This window comes from Lepisosteus platostomus, chromosome 5 (genome assembly GCF_059453375.1).
Source record: "Lepisosteus platostomus isolate fLepPlt1 chromosome 5, fLepPlt1.hap1, whole genome shotgun sequence".
Taxonomy (NCBI): domain Eukaryota; kingdom Metazoa; phylum Chordata; class Actinopteri; order Semionotiformes; family Lepisosteidae; genus Lepisosteus; species Lepisosteus platostomus.
Genome location: NC_142615.1, coordinates 37,636,817 through 37,658,396, shown reverse-complemented (window position 1 = coordinate 37,658,396; position 21,580 = coordinate 37,636,817). Strand labels below are relative to the sequence as shown.

Here is a 21,580-nt window from a genome sequence, read left to right as displayed (position 1 = left end):
ATGCCACCTGCAAAAGTTCTCAGATGACTCTGCGATTGTGGGATGTATCAAGGGTGAGCAGGAGGAGGAGTACAGAGGACTGGTCAGCAGCTTTGTGGAGTGGTGTGGGGTGAACCACTTGGAACTGAATGTTACAAAGACAAAGGAACTGGTGGTAGATTTCAGGAGGAAAAAGGTCAAACCTACTCCTGTCTACATCCATGGGAGTGGCGTGGAGATGGTGGACTCGTACAAGTACCTGGGAGTGCACATCGACGATAGACTGGAATGGTCTAAGAACATCGAGGCCATCTATAAGAACGGACAGAGCCGACTTTACTTCTTGAGGAGGCTCAGGTCCTTCAATGTGTGTAGTAAGATGCTACACATGTTTTATCAGTCGGTGGTAGCGAGTGCCATTTTCTACGCAGTGGTGTGCTGGGGCTCTGGGATTAGAGCAGTAGATTCCAAAAGGCTGAACAAGCTCATCAGGAGAGCGAGCTCTGTCATTGGGTCTGACCTGGACCCCTTGGAGGTAGTGGCTGAGAGGAGAATGATGTCCAAACTGGAGGCCATCATGGACAACTTCTCCCATCCCCTCTATGACAGGCTTGCAGGAATGAAGAGCACGTTTAGCAATAGACTGATTCACCCACGGTGCGACAGGGAGCGCTACAGGAGGTCATTCTTGCCGTCTGCCATAAGACTGTACAACGCATCCACCTTGCGTCTTGGCAGAGGCAACAGCGACAGTGACCTGTTTCTGGACTAAACGCATATACACATATACTGCTACATCTGTTCTCTTTCTTTTTCTTTTTCTTTTTCCCGTTTACAACCACTTTTGTGCAATATATGCCAGGGACCTGTGCAATACATTTATATTTATATTTATATCTATGGTTACATCTATATTTATATTCATACGTGTGATACGATTTTCTGTGTACTGTTCTGTTCTAGTTTCCTCTTGTGTGTCCGGACTGTGAGTAACTCTTGTATTGTATTGTATGTATTGTACTATTAGTATATAATTCGTTACACTGTGGCTGTGTTGTGTGTGTTAAGCTGCTGTTGCACTGCAATTTCCCTCACGGGATCAATAAAGTATCTATCTATCTATCTATCTATCTATTACCATGTGCCAATAAGATATGATCACTGTATTGACCATATACAATTTCTTGCATTAGGAATTCTTATTTTGCGTACCCCAGCTTGCTCTCCTTGAATCACACATACAGGGAGAGAAGCTTGGGGTCAGAGCACAGGGTCAGCCATTTATACAGCACCCCTGGAGCAGTTGGGGTTAAGGGCCTTGTTCAGGAGCCCAATGGAGTAGGTGTCACGCCCTCTGCAGCCAGAGGGCGCTCCTTCTCTGTCCCGTGACAGTAGGATTCCTCTGCCGACCGTGGGATGTAAACCAGCAACCTTCCAGCCACAGGTGCAGCCAACAGCCACAGAGCCACCGCTCTGCCAAATGTGCCAATTCTTTAAAGGAAGTCCAAAAAAATGCTAATTTATTTTTAAAAATAGTTGCTGTAAATAACATCAGTGGCTATTGAAGAGTACATACAAGCACAGAGACAAGTTAATAAACTTGGAATGACTACTTACAGCTCTGGAAAGACCGAAGATATTGTTTCCGGTTGTTAAGGAACAAGTAATAGGTTTATTCCATGCTGAAAAAAAAAGAAGAGAGAAAACAATGTTTCGGCTGTGGAGCCTTCTTCAGGTGTGAGAAAGAGAAGGCAGTAGGCAAAGGTAATGTAGTGGGAGAACAAAGGCTGGGAGGGAGGAGGAGTGAGAGATGGGAGCAGGGGACAGAAAGAGAGGGCAATCAAGAGGTGTGAAGTCAGAATAGGTGTTGAGAGGTGTGAAATACAACTTCCAATGAATGGAGAAAATTTAGTAGAATAGTAGTTTGTTGTTTAGAGAAGGGGGAAGGTGTGATCCTAGCTGCAGGATAAGTTTGGTTTCGGTAGTCTTTCTAATGTATGAGTTCAGAAAACCATCTTTGAGAACACAGACGGAGAGATTAGAGTGGTCATGGGCATCAGAGGTGAAATGAGAAACAATGGTTTTTGGAGAGATCTTCAATCTTCACAGCCCTGACATGTTCTCTGAAGCGGTCTCCAAGTCTCCTTCCTGTTTCTCCAATATAGAGAGAAACTGGGCATTTACTGCAAGAGATACAGTAAATAAGGTTCCTGGAGGTACAAGATGCCATCTGGGTGATCCAGAATTGTCCTGAGGGGCCTAGAATGAGTGTGGTGTTGGATGTGTACTTGCAGGCGATACAGCGAGCTCTGTTGCAGGGGAAAGTACCTGGTGTGGATGGTTGCTGAGAGCGGTCAAGGGAGCTGTGAACACGAAGGTTGCGCAGATTAGGTGATTGGCGATATGAGATGATGGGGCGGTCAGAAAAGAGGGCCCCAATGGAGGGATCATCCTGTAGGATGGAAAAGTTGTCATTAACAGTCCTGGGGATAGGAAGTGTGTTAGGGAAGCACCAAAGGAATGCGGTTGTTATGGTGGGAGTTCCTGATTGGGTTGATGGTCCGAGGGGTGTTTTTGGCTCGGGCAAGGGCCCTGTCAATAACACTGCTGGGGTATCCTCTGTTGATGGAAAAAGGAGTAGATTTTGAGGGTTTGATTCTGGGAGTCGATGTCGTTGCTGCATATTTGTTGTAGCAGAAGGAACTGTGAAAAAGGGAGAGAATTTTTAGTATGTTTGGGGTGAAAACAAGAGATAGCTGTGTGAATCCGTGGGTTTGTAATAAACAGAAGTGGAGAGTCTGGGGTAGTTGATGGAGAAGTTGATGTCCAGAAACGGAAGAGTAGTGGAAGATATGTTAACCATATATTTGAGGGACAGGTGGAAGTTGGTGAAATGATGCAGGAAGCACTTAAGCTGATTGTTGGAGCATGTGGCGGCAGTGACGCAGTCATCAATATATCGCTTGTAGAGGTCAGGGACATAGCCAGTGTAGAAAGCGAAGAAGCGTTCTTCTACCCAGCCAACAAAGATATTGGCATAGCTGGGTCCCATTCTGGTGCCCATGGCAACTCCACTCACCTGTTGGTAAAAAAGATTATTGAAGGAGAATGCGTTCAGTCTGAGAACCAGTGTTTCTGGTTGTTGTCCTTTAATTGATCTGGCACCAAAACAGTCAAACAAGTCCATGTGATGAAAACCCTTATGCTCTTTAATGATTTTTTACGCACTAATTTCCCCCCCTCCCACTCATCAGCTTTTGGATGAGAGATTCTGACCACTGTATAAGATCAGAAGCAGTAGAAGAAACGGGCTTCTTTTCTGCTTATTTAACACACTCCTAATGCAAACAACACATTACGAGTACAACGGAAAGGTTGCACCAAATGGGATCAAGCAATTTAAAACATATGTTCAGGGTACAGGAAAGTTGTTATAGAGATGAATGGTATTCATGAAACAAATAATGTTGCAAAAAACTTTGCCAAATGTCACAACCCATTTAACATTCATCAGACAGGTTAATCAGTTGGATATCTCTTAGGTTCTAAATGCACTTAACGGCTGTATAATGCAAGCAAAAGAGTAAAAAGAACAGTAGTGAACTACATTTCTTACAATAATAAACAGCCATTTGATCTTGTGAATGATCTATCATACACCCTTGAAATGATGTTAAAGATTTGGAAGTTTGCACAGCTTGTAGTCTTTCTAACTCCATGAGACACACAGACAGGGAGAGAAGCTGGGGGTCAGAGCGCAGGGTCGGCCGCTGTGCTCTTGTGCCAAACAGGTCATACAAAGACCGCCATTCCTTATATCTTTCCCTGAACCTGTGCGTCACTTCCTCACCTTCCAGAAGCAAAATATCGAGCTTCCACACACCCTTCCCCACAGTAACAGCTGTTGGAATAGAAATTGTACATGACAGCAGACAATGGTCAGAGAAAAAAAAACAGGGGTTAGGCCTGCGGTCGTGCAAGTAAAATCACGTAACAAAACAAAATGCGTGAGGCTTGGGTCCCATTAGACTAGTCCCATGTGAAACCTGCCCTCCCCTGACTATGAAGTTTGAAGCCATCTTTCAGTTTAAAATCTTTACATAATGTTTGCAATAATATTGATGATTTATCAAATTGGACCCGTCTCTCGCCCCTCATTCTGCCTTCTCTTTCTAAAAGAGAATTAAAATCCCCAGCTAAAACCACTGGTTCCCATCCCAATAAATATACTCAGTTCCTGAATTAGGACATATCTGTCATGTGAGCAACTCAGACAATATATATTTAAGAGTTTAAATTAGACATTCATGAAACCCAGATACACCACCAGTGCTCTCCCTGGTTTCATTACAGGGTGCTGACGTACCTCTACCATCTTATTTTTAATTAGAACAGCTATACCATCAGATTTATTTTCTTTGGACCCACTCCAGATTGATGGGCCCAATGTCCACAGTTCTTCCATATCCTTATAGCAGTTTTTAAAGGGTAACCCACACTCCTGTAACAACACAATATCAGCATTTACCTTCCTCACAAATGATAGTATAGTCCTTGCCCTTAACTTGGAGCGAATGCTTCTCACATTTATTGACACAATATTAAGAGCCATACTTAAAGTAGGACCAGGGGAGACTAAAAGCTCTGGCTACAATCATTCAGTAGGTGACACCTACTATAAAGCCCCCCCCCCCCTTTTGCTTTAATTGTCTCCTCCTCCACCACCCCCACAATCCATAGGATATTTCTCCACCTGCCCTCCTTGAGTCTCTGGTTCTAAAGCTTGGTCAGTAAGATCACATATATTGGAGACATCTAAACCCATGGGAGAACCTACCTGAGGACTCGGAAAATGATCTTCCCTCACTCTACTGCTTGGAGTTAAATCATTTTCTAAATCCAATGTCTCTTTTAGACTGCACCCTCTGTTCTGTACATTTCATTTGAGCACTTTCAGTCTCCACAGGTGGCAGGCTATTGGAAGAGATGCTACCAATCAATTCAGATTCCACCTCACTTTTTGCAACATCATCATTCTCTTTTACCTCCCCCTCATCCCCTTCACTCCATTCTGAACCCTCGCTCTCTTTTTCACCACTTTCTTCAACATCAACCACATCCAGTTCCTGATCCATAACCACTGCTCCAGCCCTAAATGCCTCTTCAAACTCTTCCCGTTTTTGCATTGGTCTTCCCAGTTTTGTTTTATTTGCAAAGGAATTTGGACAGTCTTTAAACACATGACCTTCACACTCACAGAGATTACATTTCCTCACGCTTGTATATTCAGTATATGCATGTCCAATTTCCTTGCACATACCACACACCACCTTTGTACAGGCATCCACAAAGTAACCCAGCTCCCCACATCTCCTGCACGGTTTTGGCTGCCCTTGGCAGAACACAAGGCCTCTATTTTCACCTAATCCAATCAAAGAAGGAATGTGTTTAAATCCACCATAACCATTTTTTGTCTTCATGCAATGAAACAGGTACTCTCCATGCACAGTTCCAGATGCCATTATCATCCAAGACTTTCTGAAGCTCACCTTTCACTAAACAATACTTAGACAACCATGTCACAACATCTTCCTTCATCACCATCTCATTAAACATGCAAACAATCACAGTCCTATTAATTAATAATAATTGCTTACACTTATATAGCGCTTTTCTGGACACTCCACTCAAAGCACTTTACAGGTAATGGGGACTCCCCTCCACCACCACCAGTGTGCAGCATCCACCTGGATGATGTGATGGCAGCCATACTGCGCCAGAACGCTCACCACACATCAGCTTTCAGTGGGGAGGAGAGCAGAGTAATGTAGCCAATTCATAGAGGGGGATTATTAGGAGGCCGTGATTGGTAAGGGCTAATGGGAAATTTGGCCAGGATGCCGGGGTTACACCCCTACTCTTTTCGAGAAACGCCCTGGGATTTTTTAATGACCACAGCGAGTCAGGACCTCGGTTTTAAGTCTCATCCGAAGGACGGTGCCCGTTTACAGTATAGTTTCCCCGTCACTATACTGGGGCATTAGGACCCACACAGACCACAGGGTGAGCACCCCCTGCTGGCCCCACTAACACCTCTTCCAGCAGCAACCTTGGTTTTTCCCAGGAGGTCTCCCATCCAGGTACTGACCAGGCTCACACCACATTAGAAAGATCCATCAGCTTCTGCCATTCAAACATTCTAATCAGGCCCACATCTTTTTTTCCTCCTCTATTTTCATCCAAAATTCTTCCAGTAACTTCACCGATTGAAACTAATGTCAAAACCAATTCCCTTCAGCAAAGTGATTAAGCATTTGACATCATTTGACTTTCTGTAACACCTTCCTTGAAAAGTCCAACCATGAAATATCACCCGAGTGAGCCGAAACCTCACCACCCTTATACACCAAACGTGCGCAAAAGTAACAGCACATGCCGACTCTACAGGCCGCCATGGCCGTTACAAATGTGTCAAAAGCAAACTAAACCTAAACCGAAACCTCATCTGTGCACCAAACCCACCAAAACCCTATTCCCTTAATCTTACACTTATACAAAAACTCCACTCTCGACTTCTGGGTTCAACCCTTTACATCTCGAACACTGGTTAGAGACTCAGTGTGTCCCAGGCTCAGCGATTATATAGGACAGGACTCGGCGAGCTGCAGGTGAAACTCGTTGTTCTGCGCTCCCCGTGCGGAATGCGTGTCTCCTCCCTCCAGACTCATCAAACCGCCTTCATACTCTACAGCGGGAAAAAAAAACTCCCTTTACTGTCTTCATACAGTACATCCCTCTTAAATCCCAGAAACACAGAAACTCCGGGGCGTTTCTATGAGTCAGTACTGGGTTTCTCTGTTCGAGGTTACAAGCAAAAACAATAAAAGTGCTGAAAGCAGGAAGTTATTTCTGCTCGTAGGCATAAACATGTAAAAATTAATTTTCTGATTCCTCAAACCTAATAAAATCCATGTAAGTCTCCTTTTCGTCCCCAATGCATATAACTGAATATAAACCAGTCAAGTTCAGCTACTTTTCTGATGTATATGAATACACTAGTTCTGGCGCAGCTGTTACAACAAAGATACTTAAGAACTTTTTTTTCATACGAGCTCTTGCCGTTTTTAAATTGAATATTTTTTTCATTTCGGTAAATCACACGAAACACCAGCAACACTCATTGTAAGCATCTGACCAATCACATTCCTGAATTTTAAACCCATTTAGTATTTATTTTTAACTTGTTTTATTTATTTTTTAAAATTTTACACACCTGTTTTAAGTACTGTATTCTTGCCATTTTTAGCATATTGTAAATGGATTTTTTCAAACATTTTATTTTTTAAATCATATCAACCCATTGTAACTTCCCATTGATAATTCCTGAGCTTTATAACTGTGTATTATTTCTTTTTACCTTGTTTTATTTTTTTTATTATTTTACAGAGCTTTTTAATATATTGTATTTTAGTGTCATTTTAAAATAGGACGATCAATGCTTAAATTTGTTGATTTGGGGGGAAAATGTACATTCATTTCCTTGTATGTATCACCAGTGGGAAACTTTTTTTGGATGAATTGCATTTTTGGATGAATTGCAATCTTTACTTCAAGGCCTTCAGGCTGATATAGAAATGACGGGAGATTTAAATGACACATTTGATAAATCAGACAGGAACAGCATAACATCTAAAATGGCAGAACCCTCTAAAGTATTGAAAAAATTCCGGCACATCCATAATAAATACAATTTATTTAATTTAAAGCATAAAATTTGCTTTAAAAAGAAAACCACAATTTGTACGATATCATATTTCAATATCGACATTCAGATGAAGAATTTGAGGATTTGAATATCATTGAAGAGTACATCGATTTTGGGACAATGTTTGCATCTGAATAATCCTTCCTCCTGGAAAGAAGGAAAAAAAAAGTTTGAGTCTCAGTCTTCAGGATCCCCCCCAAAAAACGTGCAAATTTGTTTCCGATGTATTTTGGATAAAGATATAACTCTCATAGAAGATACATTTTATCAGTTGAATGCAGTCGATACTTTCGACTATTTATATGATGATAGGACCTACGTTTAGGGCTCAGTACTGATAACACTGCTGCTATTGATGGAGTAGAAATAAGTGATGTACTGGCAGTTTTTTTTCTGAGGCAAGAGGTCCTAGAACACGTCCTATAAAAATGTTAAGATTCAGAGCAAGAAATATTTTTCCACCTCACCTAATGCTATTGCATTAACGAGGCTGAAGTTGGCTTCTTATTCGCCAGCTGCTGCTTTGTGTTTTTCGTTCCATCTTAAATGCTACTGCTGTGATGTTATGTCGTCTTTCGCCTGTAGATGGCTCTCTACAGTCATTTTTAAAAATACTTATCCGGATGTATTATTGTACATTTCCTCAGTAAAGGGGAATATGTAAGTAGAGACTGTCCAAATTGCATTTTTGTATGAAACACATTTCAGAAACACAACTCACAATAAAACAAACTGGCATGTTATACCACGAGTAAATAAGACAAAGGCAAAACGTAAATTCACTGGCACTTCCTGCATATTTTCCACGACCTTGCCTTCTGATCATAAAAAGTCTCAAACTCTTGCATTTTACAAGAAATTTTAATATAGCCGTTTTAAATGGGACATTTAGAACATGGCATATGAGACTAAATGGTTAACTGAGGATGAGCAGAGGGTGATCGAACCTACCTCCTGGTTATAAAAATGTCTAAAAATTCTGACACAGATGTTTGATAGACAATGGAAAAGACTATCAAAATCCTGAACTTCAGGACATTGTACTGTACCGTTTTTTTAAATACGACCCTCTGAACATGGCACGAGAGAATACATTGTCAAATGGTAAATGCAATGTTTGCTATATTTCTAGGGCCCTCCCTCCTGATTTTAAAATCATCTCATATTTCTGACATCAAGGTGTGAGACACAATATAACAGACTGTCAAAATCCTGAACTTCAGGACATTTTACGGTACCATTTTAAAAATATGACCCTCTGAGCATGGCATGTGAGAAAATGGCATGTGAGAATGCATTGGGAAAAGGTGAATGCAATTTCTGCTGAATTACTATGGCCCTCCCTCCTGATTACAAACTCGTCTCACAATTCTGAGACTGAGGTGTGAGACACAATGTAACAGACACTATTAAATCGTGAAGTACAAGAGATTATACTGTTACGTTTTTTTTTAATATTGACCCTCTGGCATGTGAGGACTTGTAGTCAACAAAATAGCACACATTCTGCCAATTTGCTTTGTCCGTCCTTCCTCGTTACCAAAACATCTTAGTATACCGACACTAAGGTAAATGTCTCTAAATCCAGAGGTTAAGTATATCGGAGTCAACCGATACTGATCAGGTTCTGCTGCTGCTGAGCCCGCAGCCTTCACCATAAGGTCCAATTCCCCAAGCCTGTACCCTTCAGAAATTGCAGTATAGAATGAAAAAAACTCCAATAGATATCGGCCACTGTTGGCGATTTTCCTTTAAGAGAGATAGATAATACTTTATTAATCCCGTAGGGAAATTGACAAATGATTCTCCAGAAATTTTACGGAGTGTATCACTTTCACTGAGACCGAGGAGTGTTCAGCTGTACATGAGTCTTTGTGGCTCGGTTGTTAACAAAAAGGGTGGTGGTTTGAGCCTTCCCAGGGACGCTATGAGCCTTTTAATGTACACACCCGTCTCACTTTACCTCCACGGCCGGTCTTGTACCGCAATCAAATACAGAGCCCGCAGGGGGCAGTAGGCTCGCAAATATAGCTCACTGTGTATATACTGAAGAAGCGGAGGTTAGTTTCTCATCTGCATGTTGCAGAGCCTTATGCAACTCGCAACAACAGTTGGGGTTTGATCCCTGCACTGGCTATTAGTTGAAAGACCATTGTAAATAACGTGTAACAGATTTATCCAGCTGGCTTTTATGTTTCATACTAAATTGCTATCTTGAAACCAAAATAATTAGAAATATGGAACACAACCGTTGTTCCCCATGAAGGAAAGCTGTTTTACACTGACGTCACTCCTTTTTATTTAATCCAGATTTTAAAAACAACTCCGCCCTATCAAAGGAAAATGTTACACAAAAGTTGGAAAGCACACTCTGAATCCATCTGTATATTTGATTTCCGCAATCCGTTCAAGGCTGCCTATGTTAATCGTAAGTGTATAGATGAAGCATTTAATATATTGTTCAGTTTAAATCAAAATGCTTTACTACTACAAGAGAGAAGTATAGTATGGAGGATGCGACAAATGTGTGATTTCTTGGAAGAAAACTACTTTTCTTTGCGTTCGAAATTAATTCGAAACAATTGACACACAAACCCTTTGTCTTTTTTAAAGAGATTATATCTTTAAACAGACAAATGTATAAAATGTGTTTTTTTACCTAGAGATTTTGGACAGGGGCGATGTATTACTAGTAGAGGCTGCTGACTAACACTGTACTGTCTGGAGATCAGCTCCATTTGCAATAAAAAAACGTGCGTAACAAAGCTGGAGAGCAGCTGAACTTGTGCTCAGTAGTCAGTATGGTGCTGAGGGTTCAATACTGTCGTTGTTGTATTAGCACGAGCTGCACAGGCTCTGAATCAGACCATTTCAATTAGTCTGATCAGTGCAGGACAAGTTAATGTAGAATTATTGCTTTGTCTGTCTCTTGTTTGTATATAAATGGATGTCTCTGATAACTTAATGTTAGTTTTTATTTTAGTTTTACGATGTAGGTCATGCGTTGATATATGACATGTCTCATTCCTGATTCAGCTCATGTTCCATAGGAGAGAAGAGATTCCTCCTGTTTCTCGTACAACCATATCAGAACAGAAGCCCATATCACCCAGCTCTGATTCAAGATCGAGTTGCATCTTCAACATTTTGTTTTTGTTTCTGATCATAATTTTCTTTAGTTATGATCGATATTGAACTTTTTCTAAGTAAAACAAAACTAATCAAACATGCAGGCAGATTTTTGAAAAGTATTAGGAGTTGATAGGGAAAATGTGAGAAAAGGAAAGTTACGTAAACTCTCACACACAGCATTAAAGACTGGAATCTGATCATAAAAAAACTAGCTGTCTCCCCGTCGGTAATCAAACCCCGGTTTCCCGCGTGACAGGCTGGGACACAAACAACTTTACTAACTAGGAGCGCTTGCTAGCTATTAGGAGGCATTTACTCTTAAATATGTTACTGTTTTGGGTTTCGACTTTAATTTTCCCGATACCAGTTTTTTACAAAAGTAAAGGCACATGGCACATGTGTGGCACATCACGTCCGAGTTTAGTGACAACTACCTCAGAGATTGTAAGCTGGGTAGTTTCAGATCACAAGATCACAAGGTTCAAGCAAACCCGAATACCTTTGTGTAATCGTTTTTCATAAAGTGTAATTGTATTATAGCATGTGCCCTTAATGATTTTCTTGATACGTTATATGTGCTCTTGTTTGTATTGTATGTAGTTTTATTCTTCAAATAAAACGTAAAAGACACAACTTTCCGGATGCGGCTGCTGTAAAAATAAAATGACATCAAGGGTGCTGTACGCAGAGGTCTGAAACCTGCTCCACAGAAGATCTTTATCCAGAGGTGTAAAAGAAGTCGAGATCTCGCCATGAGAGGGGAAGCATCTCAGAAAAAGCAGGTGCAGTCGGTTCCACGGTCATAACGCCACTAATTCGGGCGATAAGAGCAAAACCCACCCGGCTTCCTCCGGGCAAGTAATGAGACAAAGAGACAGTGCACAGTGGGTAGCGTGGCCGAGCGGTCTAAGGCGCTGGATTAAGGCTCCAGTCTCTTCGGGGGCGTGGGTTCAAATCCTACCGCTGCCAGGTGCTTCTGTCGAGACCCCCTTTCAGCTGGCTTCAGACGAAGGGAACTGCTTTTTGGCAGTCTCTCGAGAAACTAAGCAAAGTGTTTAAAGATACTTTCTCAGCTTGACATCAAGGCACAAAACAAAAACCTTCTTGCGTCCTCTCAACCCAAAAGCTCTTTGCCACTTTTTGCGTTATGCAGGGAACGACGTCTGCCCAGATCACTTTTGTGTCAATGCAAATCGTAGTGTGCCCTGCGTTTTAATTTTGGCTGTGTTGGCGTGCTGCTTCTGTCTGTGAAACTTGAATGTTCTGCTTCTTCACACCAAATCGTCGGCGGGGGTTGAGCTTGTTAAATCTTTGCGCATAGCGCTCCTTTGGAAGTACTTTGTCCAAGTTCAAAAGCAATCGTGGGATTTACTTCATGCGTGCAAAAAGCATGCCTCGCACGACAGATTTAAATGGGGAATGGAGCCTGCTTCTTGCTGTTTTTCCTGTGGTTGCAGTTACAAAGTTGATCGTGCTTTCACATACTGTTAACAGTATTCACTGGCTGAGCTTTATCAGTTGGTTCGTAAAGGAATCTCTGCTTCGGTTCCAGAAAAGTCATCTGTAGTGTGTTTTTTTCCGTGCCCATGGCAGTCTTTTAAAGCTGGTAGTAATGGCGGCGAGGTTAATTTTTTATCCTCTTTAAAAGAATAAATACGGGCTGGGGCGAGCTCCATTTACCACTCTTTCAGCTAACCGCCGAACTCGCGAACTGATTACACTGCAGAGCCACAGGCGCCTCGCTTTTCTCCATTCTCTGGGTTAGGGTGAAAAAAAAACTTTGCTGGTATTAGCTGGCCTGCTGGGAGTACCTCTTCTTCACTGATAAGCAAGATTTGTGTTTCATCTTTCGCAAGCTGTATAGATTTCTTTCAAAACAAGTTGTTCCAGAAAGGAAACAAACACTTGCATTCACCTGAATTAAAAGGCATGGGATTTGCCCATAAGGATAAATTCTGTACAGTAAGACAGGAAGAAAGGCACCGCTGGGAATCGGACCCAGGATCTCCTGTTTACTAGACAGGCGCTTTAGCCAACTTAGCCACGGCGCCGGCAAAGTGCTGTCCTTTGACAGCCACTTGGACACGTCTCAACTGCTCTGAGACATCTGCGTTCGGTGTGCACCGAGCCTGCTCGCCTTGCAAGTTGCCTCATTTACATGCGATAGCTCCATCACTAAGAGAAAGGATGAGAAATGGCTTTTATCTGGCACTTTTCATGTCAGAGGATCTCAATCTGCTTTCCGTGTACAAGAGGATGTCCAACTCATGTAGCTAAAGACGTAGACGACAGTGCTCCACTGAAATCTTGATCTCACAACCCTCGGCATGACTCCGCTGTGTTCTGCTTTAGACAAAGGGGGGAAAAGACTTCTTTCATCACACGTTTTACACTGTTTACGGTGTTTGCAGTGCTCTTTCTTAAATGAAAACCAGGAATCGGCACCATATGAGGTGAGACTAGATAATATTGGATCAAGTAGCCTCGCCATTCCATGCGTGACGTGAGCAAAGTGTAATTCCTGTCTTTATAGTGTGCTTGTTAGAGACTTAGCTGGCACCCAGAGCGCTTTAAATCCGGGAGTCAGGAGCCCAAGACAAGAGAGCTTCCTTCGTCTATGTTTTTTGCGTGAAGGGGGAAACCATGCGTGTGCTGCAAACGATCTTAGTATCGAAGTGCCGTCCCACATAACCGATCCGAACAATCTGCTTTACAGAGGAGCACTGCTGGAGCTTATCGTTGGCAAACTGAAGACCAGGCTGACCTCTTCTGTGACTCTTGAACACTGAGTCTCAAGGTTGTGAATTCAGACTCCACGCTGGCGGGAAATTCCATAGGTAATGATCACATTTTCTTGCATGCTTCTGTAGGGTTTGGGCATTTACTTGGACAATTATTAATTGTAGCAGTAAATCACAAAATTGATTCTTTTGATGGCTTTAGAATCCAACCATGCAATATAACTCAAACAATGCACACACACAGGTACTAATACACGAGGATACATGTATTAATACATAGAATATGCATATAAACAGATCTTATCGAGAGGGTTATCAGAATACAAAAGGTATATATTCAGTCAGTTACAAAGAGTTACATATATCAAGAGGACATACATTCAGTATATCATTCATTTAGACCGTTTCGTAATTGAACTTGGTTATAACTTCTACATCAGATACTCAAAACAAGTACATAACTCTTGTTGGGATAACAATTGAATTCTCGAGCAGTAATGCAGTGAAGTTGAATACTCATCCAATCTGTGGGGATTCAGATCTCCTGCGGGCACAAAGAAACAGTTGCAGGCTGTTGCTGTCCAATCCGCGCTCTCTGGCTCGGTGCCAGGCTGTGCTGTGCGGCTTGTGACGGTGCGCTGCTGATGCTCACTGACCGGCTAGTTAGTGTTGGCTTTAACTAGCAAAGTTTGCACACAGGAGAAAAGATGACTGTGAATCCCAGCAAGTCAGGAAGAGGACCGGTTCGTTCCTGATGAAGAGCTAGTTCTGAATAGTGATTCAGCTGTCCACAGTTCCGACCTGTTCAAGAGGCCTGCTGCTGGTGCTAACCTCAAGTGGATCCTCTGGTTACTCTCTGGCAACCTCCGCTCTCGACTCTTAGAACAAAGGAAAGTTCTGGCACTCGGACACACTGGCCGTTCCATGGTTGTCCGGGCTGAGTCTCAGGATGGTCAGGAGGCGCGCTGCGAGAATGTCCTGCCCTTGGGAGCCTTCTGCTCCTGGGCCATCCTGCCCTGGAATTCTCCTTTGAATTCCCTTTAGAAAAGTCCACAGAATTCTACACTAAAGGCTCTCTGTGTTGCCTGTTTTTACCTGGAGGAATTTCAGCTCGTTGATTGGCTGAAAGTTCCATGGGCATCAGAGTCCCACGTGGGTTACTCGGCCCTACCAGTCCCTGATTGGTTGATCAAGGTGAGATATGAGTCACTTACTCCTGACACTTAGGAATGCAATCCAGATGTCCATCTGGCACTCCCTAGACAGATAGGCGCCAATGGATGCCTATTGATCATGATAGCCAGGCTTAGCTATGTGCACCCCCCTTTGGGAGCTGTCCCTTATCAAAAGAAAACATCTTTAAATCAGCCTGCATGAATAGTTTCTCTCTGGCTGCACCACAGAGATGTACAGAGAGATGAGGCCTCATTTGGGAAAGCACTGAAACACTTAATTCTGTCTTATTAACAAGCATTGCCGCTACACTGGGATAGGACATTCCACACTGGAGTATTATTATTGAGAGACAGGATCACTGTCTGTTCCCCAGGCTGGGGCAGGAGATCCCACACTGTATCATTATTATTGAGAGACAGGCTCACTGTCTCTTCCTAAGGCTGGGAAAGGAGGTCACACGCTGTATTATTATTATTATTGAGAGACAGGTTCACCGTCTGTTCCTCAGGCTGGGACAGGAGATCACACACTGTATTATTATTACTGAGAGACAGGCTCACTGTCTGTTCTTCAGGCTGGGGCAGGAGATCACATTGTATTATTATTTTTGAGAGACAAGCTCACTGTTCCTCAGGCTGGAACAGGAGATGACACACTGTATTATTATTATTGAGATACAGCCTCAGTGCTCCCCAGGCTGGGTCAGGAGATCACACACTGATCTATTATTATTGAGAGACAAGCACACTTTTTGTTCCTCAGACTGGGACAGGACATCCCACACTGGATTATTATTATTGAGAGACAGGATCACTGTCTGTTCCTCAGGCTAAGAAAGGAGCTCACACACTGGATTATTATTATTGAGAGATAGGTTTACTCTCTGTTCCCCAGGCTGGGACAGGAGATCACACACTGTATTATTATTATTACTGAGATACAGGCTCACTGTCTGTTCCTCAGACTGGGAACACGAGATCACACACTGTATTTTTATTATTGAGAGACAAGCTCACTTTTCCTCAGGCTGGGACTGGAGATCACACACTGTTCTATTATTAGTGAGAGACATGCTCACTGTTTGTTCCCCAGACTGGGACAGGACATTCCACACTGGATTATTATTATTGAGAGATAGGTTTACTGTCTGTTCCCCAGGCTGGGACAGGAGATCACACACTGTATTATTATTATCGAGAGACAGGTTCACTGTCTGTTCCTCAGGCTGGGACAAGAGATCACACACTGTATTATTATTATTGAGAGACAAGCTCACTGTTCCTCAGGCTGGGACAGGAGATCACATTGTATTATTATTATTGACAGATAAACTCACTGTTCCTCACTGTTATTATTATTGAGAGTCTGGCTCCCTGTTCCCCAAGCTGGGACAGGAGGTCACACACTGTATTATTATTATTATTGAGAGACAGGCTCGCTGTCTGTTTCTCAGGCTGGGACAGGAGATCACACACTGTACTATTATTATTGAGAGACAGGCTCAGTGTTCCCCAGGCTGGGACAGGAGATCACACACTTTATTATTATTATTGAGAGACAGGCTCACTGTTTGTTCCTCAGGCTGGGACTGGAGATCACACACTGTTCTATTATTATTGAGAAACAGGGTCACTGTCTGTTGTTCAGGCTGGGATAGGAGATCACACACTGTATTATTATTATTGAGAGACAGGTTCGGTGTCTGTTCTTCAGGCTGGGTTAGGAGATCACGCACTGTATTATTATAATTGAGAGACAGGCTCGGTGTCTGTTCCTCATGCTGGGAGAGGAGATCACACACTGTATTATTATTATTGAGAGACAGGTTCGGTGTCTGCTCCTCAGGCTGGGACAGGAGATCACACACTGTTGTAGTGTGCTCTCACGAGGCACCAGTTCTGTAGGGGTTTGGGCATTTACTGGGACAATTATTAATTGTGGTAGTTAATCACAAAATTGATTCTTTTAATGGTCTCAGAATCCAACCATGCGAGATAACTCAAACAACGCACACACAGGTACTAATACACGAGGATACATTCATTAATATATATAATATGCATGTAAACCAAACAGATCTTATCGTAAGGGTTATCAAAATACAAAAGATATATATTCATTCAGTTACAAAGAGTTACACATATCAAGAGGACATACGTTCGGTATATCATTCATTTAGACCGTTTCGTAATTTAACTTGGTTACAACTTCTGCATTAGATACTCAAAACAAGTACATAACTCTTAGGAATTAAATTGATATCAACTGGTTGGGATAACAATAGATTTCTGGAGCAGTAATGCAGTGAAGTTGAATACTCATCCGATCTCTGGGGATTCAGATCTCCTGCGGGCACAAAGAAACAGTTGCAGGCTTGTTGCTGTCCAATCCGCACTCTCTGGCTCCGTGCCAGGCTGTGCTGTGCGGCTTGCGACGGTGCGCTGCTGATGCTCTCTGAAGACCGGCTAGTTAGTTTTGGCTGAAACTAGCGAAGTTTGTGCACAGGAGAAAAGATGACTGTGAGTCCCAGCAGGTCAGGAAGAAGACCAGTTCGTTCCTGATGAAGCGCTAGTTCTGAATAGTGATTCAGCTGTCCACAGTTCTGACCTGTTCACGAGGCTTGCTGCTGGTGCTAACCTCGGGTGGATCCTCTGGTTACTCTCTGGCAACCTCCGCTCTCGACTCTTAGAACAAAGGAAAGTTCTGGCACTTGGACACACTGGCCGTTCCGTGGTGGTCCAGGCTGAGTCTCAGGATGGTCAGGAGGCGAGCTGCGAGAATGTTCTGCCCTTGGGAGCCTTTCTGCTCCTGGGCCGTACCGCCCTGGAATTATCTCACAGCCCTGGAATTCTCCTTTGAATTCCCTTTAGAATAGTCTTGGAGCTCTGTGTTGCCTGTTTTTACCTGGAGGAACTTCAGCTCGTTCATTGGATGAAAGTTTCATGGGCATCAGAGACCCACGTGGGTTACTCAGCCCTACCAGTCCCTGATTGGTTAATCAAGGTGAGATATGATTCACTTACTCCTGACACTTAGGAATGCAGTCCAGATGTCCATCTGGCACTCCCTAGACAGAGAGGCGCCAATGGATGCCCATTGATCATGATAGCCAGGCTTAGCTAAATGCATCCCCATTTGGGAGCTGTCCCTTATCAAAAGAAAACATCTTTAAATCAGCCTGCCTGAATAGATTCTCTGTGGCTGCACCACAGAGGTGAAGAGAGAGATGGGGCCTCATTTGGGAAAGCACAGCAACACTTAATTCTGTCTTATTAACAAGCATTGCCGCTACAATTAGTAGGAAGAAAGATACAATGTTTTGAAAATGTAATATGTTTTAAAGGATTAAAGGGAAAATAAATACTTTATATACGCAAACTAATTCAACTGAGCTCCTCTAAACAATATCGCCTGAAGAATTGCCAAAGCACAGTGTATCAATTTGGTTGACACTGGGGGAAAAGGATCACAACATTCTACACATTCTCACAATATTACACGCACAGAAACCAATATTTACCACTGGGATAGAATGCAGCATAGAACAGTTGGATAGAAGGTTAGTGTAACTCTATAGTGCATCACAGAGGTCAGTCTCTTCCCCCTCATTATGCAGGCTGACTTCATTGTCCTCCAGCGATAGTCAGCTGTAATCACTGATGCAGACATGATGTTAATACTCTGACAGCATCTAGGCTGATTTGGTTAAAGTGTTTTCCTATTAAACAGGTGATTCTGCGCTCAAATCCCAGCAGTGTCTTTCTTCTTGTCTTGTCTTACAAAATGTATCACTATGGATGATTACATGCAGCTTGATTTTGTTTAATGCAAGTTTTCATTCCCTTTCTGATGGCTCTCTACAGTAATTTTTAAAAGTACTAATCGGGATGGATTACTGTACATATCCTCAGTAAAGGGGAATATATAAGTAGTGACTATCCAAATTGCATTTTTGTGTGAAACACATTTCAGAAAATCGAAAACCAATTTTCAAAACTCACAATAACAAGACAAAGGCAAAACATAAGTTCACTTGCACTTTATGCATATTTACCACAACCTTGCCTTCTGATCATAAAAAGTCTTAATTTTAATATAGCAGTTTTAAATGGGACATTCAGAACATGGCATATGAGAATATATGGTTAACCGAGGATGAGCAAAGGATGATCGCACTTTCTGCTTATTGCTATGAACCTACCCCTGGTTATAAAAATGTCTCAAAATTCTGACACTGAGGTGTGAGACACAATGTAACAGGCTCTCATAATCCCGAAATACAAGAAATTTTACTGTAGCGTTTTATAAATTTGACCCTGTGAACATTGCATGTCCCTCCTTCCTCATTACCAAAACATCTCAATGTCCCGACGCTATGTACATTTGTAATTACAACACTTCACTTTTTCATTTATGAGTTGTGACATTGTGAACATGGCATGTTAAAGTATATAGAAAATCTAGATCAGAACAGGCTAAATGCAATTCCTAGTGATTTATCATTTTCTTACTTTCTAAATGAAAAAAATATTTTTTCAGTGATTATGACACTTCAGTATGACATAAAATATGCTTCAATGACAGAATAAATAATAATAATAATAAATAATCATGGAAAAAATACCCAAAGTGGACATTCATAGTTGTGATTATAGAATGTTAGATATCGGGTGGGTAGCTGCGTCAGCATGCATAGGCTGCAAAGGAACAAGTAAAGGACTATTCCAGCTGAAAAGAGAAGAAAAGAATCACAATGTTTCGGCTATGGAGCCTTCTTGATGTGTGAGAAAGACAGGGCAGTAAGCAAAGATAATTTTCTTTTTATCTTTGCTGAGTGCAGTTTATCACTGATGACAACATCAAAGACATTAAGGAGTTTTTACGGCTTACAGCTCCATATCAACTTCCTTTCATAACTAACCTCATCAGATCCCTCAACTCCCAACTCTTCCAGTTTCTCACTTCAGAGAAGGATAAAAAACTCAAAATCCTCTACAGAGAAAAACCATCAACACCCTTATCACCTCCACCAATCCTAATCTTGGTGTTACTACACCCTCTGACCTTTCCCTTTCACCCCTTTGCATCCTCAGCTAACATATTTTAATAGTACAACAAAATTACAATAGATTGTACAGTATTTATGTTTAAAATTAAGGTAAATATGTCAAAATATCGAAGTCCAAATGCACGGTGCTAATGTAACAATGCTTGCATGTTCTTAAACAAATCTGCATTGTATTTTTAAAATATTTCAGCAGAGGATGCAACGGGGGTATAAATGACGACTCGACTTTTTCTTGGGTGAATATGGTTTTCTGGGGAGTTGCGACGTTGGGCATACAGTAACTGGACATTTCCCGGTGATTCTGACACCTGTTAAGCACTCGCATTTCCTGCAAATATTAAAATGGTTAAGGTTTCGCTGAGAAATCCAATCGACCTTTGCGAAGACAATGTTTACATCGCAAAAGAAATCCATCCCTGGGTGGACTCGAACCACCAACCTTTCAGTGAACAACCGAACGCGCCACACAGACGGAATGGTGGGTCCATGTCTCCTATCACAACTTTCAGGTTAAATTTTTTTTTTGCCAGCTGGCAATATTTCTTCTGCACTGATAATCAAGAATTGAATTTCATTTCTCGCAAGCTGTGTGAATTTCTTGAAATACAAGTTTTCCAGAAAGAAAATGAATACATGCATTCAACGAAATCAAGCCATTTGTGATAGTCCGAAATGGTACGTTATGTACCACAAGATAGGAAAAAAAACATGACTGGGATTTTAACCTACTTGACCTGGGTACCAGACCGGAGTAAAGTTAGCTTGAAGTTCGAAAACGATTTTGGCACGCCTGTAGCGTTTACACGAAACCTCTTAGAATCGCGAGAATACTTTCTTTGTGTATAAAATACATTGTGAATGCTTTCTCAGCCTTTACTTTTTCGTTTATATGACATTTTTTTGACCAAGCACGAATATTCTTTTGTCCATATCTTCGCAACGGAAGCACAGAACGCCTTCAAACCAAATGCATTTTAAAGACCACGACGTGGATATTTCCACAGCCCCTACATCTAAGTATCAGTGAGCTAATTATCTTTTTTTAAACCTCCGGTTTTTCATCGATGCGTAATTACGCACTAACTGGAACCCGGGGGACCGCTGTATACACAAGTTCACAACGCGAGAAATACTGTTCAATACGGCTTCATGCGAAAAACCCGTATATGACCATAGGCAACAGAATAGTGCAGTCTCCAATTACTCAGACTGTAAGCACGGGAATAAAGCTTTGTCTGAATTCTGAAACCCTTCCTTTACGTCCTGTTTTCATTCAAGGTAAGAGTCAACTATATTCACAATACTACTGACAGCAGGAAGATTAAAATATTCTTTACTCAGCAGCTTATTAAAAACAGCTCCCATGATGTTCAAACCGATTTTTTACACAGAACACTAACACAGCTTTGCGTTCTGAATCTCTTTTTCTCGTGCGTTTATTTAATGTGGCACAATGCACTGGGATAGGGGTATTCTGTTCACAAACCAATAGCATTTAAACCACAGCTCCCACAATGCTGCAAGTAAGTGTTTTGCACACTAAGCAGAGAGCGATGTCTTCCTTGTTAGTATAGTGGCGAGTATCCCCACCTGTCACGCGGGAGACCGGGGTACATCAGGACGTGCATTGAAGTGAAAGCAGGATGTGCTGCGACATGCACTGTGCAGATCCCGTCACACTAAGAGGTGAGTGGGTCTGTTCGATCACAGCGCTAGACG

At 42.1% G+C, this 21,580-nt stretch overlaps 1 non-coding gene across 1 annotated transcript; it reads left to right on the top strand.

Annotated features, from left to right (window-relative positions):
* Positions 1-11,763: 11,763 nt before the first annotated feature.
* trnal-aag (transfer RNA leucine (anticodon AAG)) lies at positions 11,764-11,845 on the top strand. The gene has a single exon. It is a non-coding gene; the product is annotated as a tRNA-Leu (tRNA).
* The last annotated feature ends 9,735 nt before the right edge of the window (positions 11,846-21,580 follow it).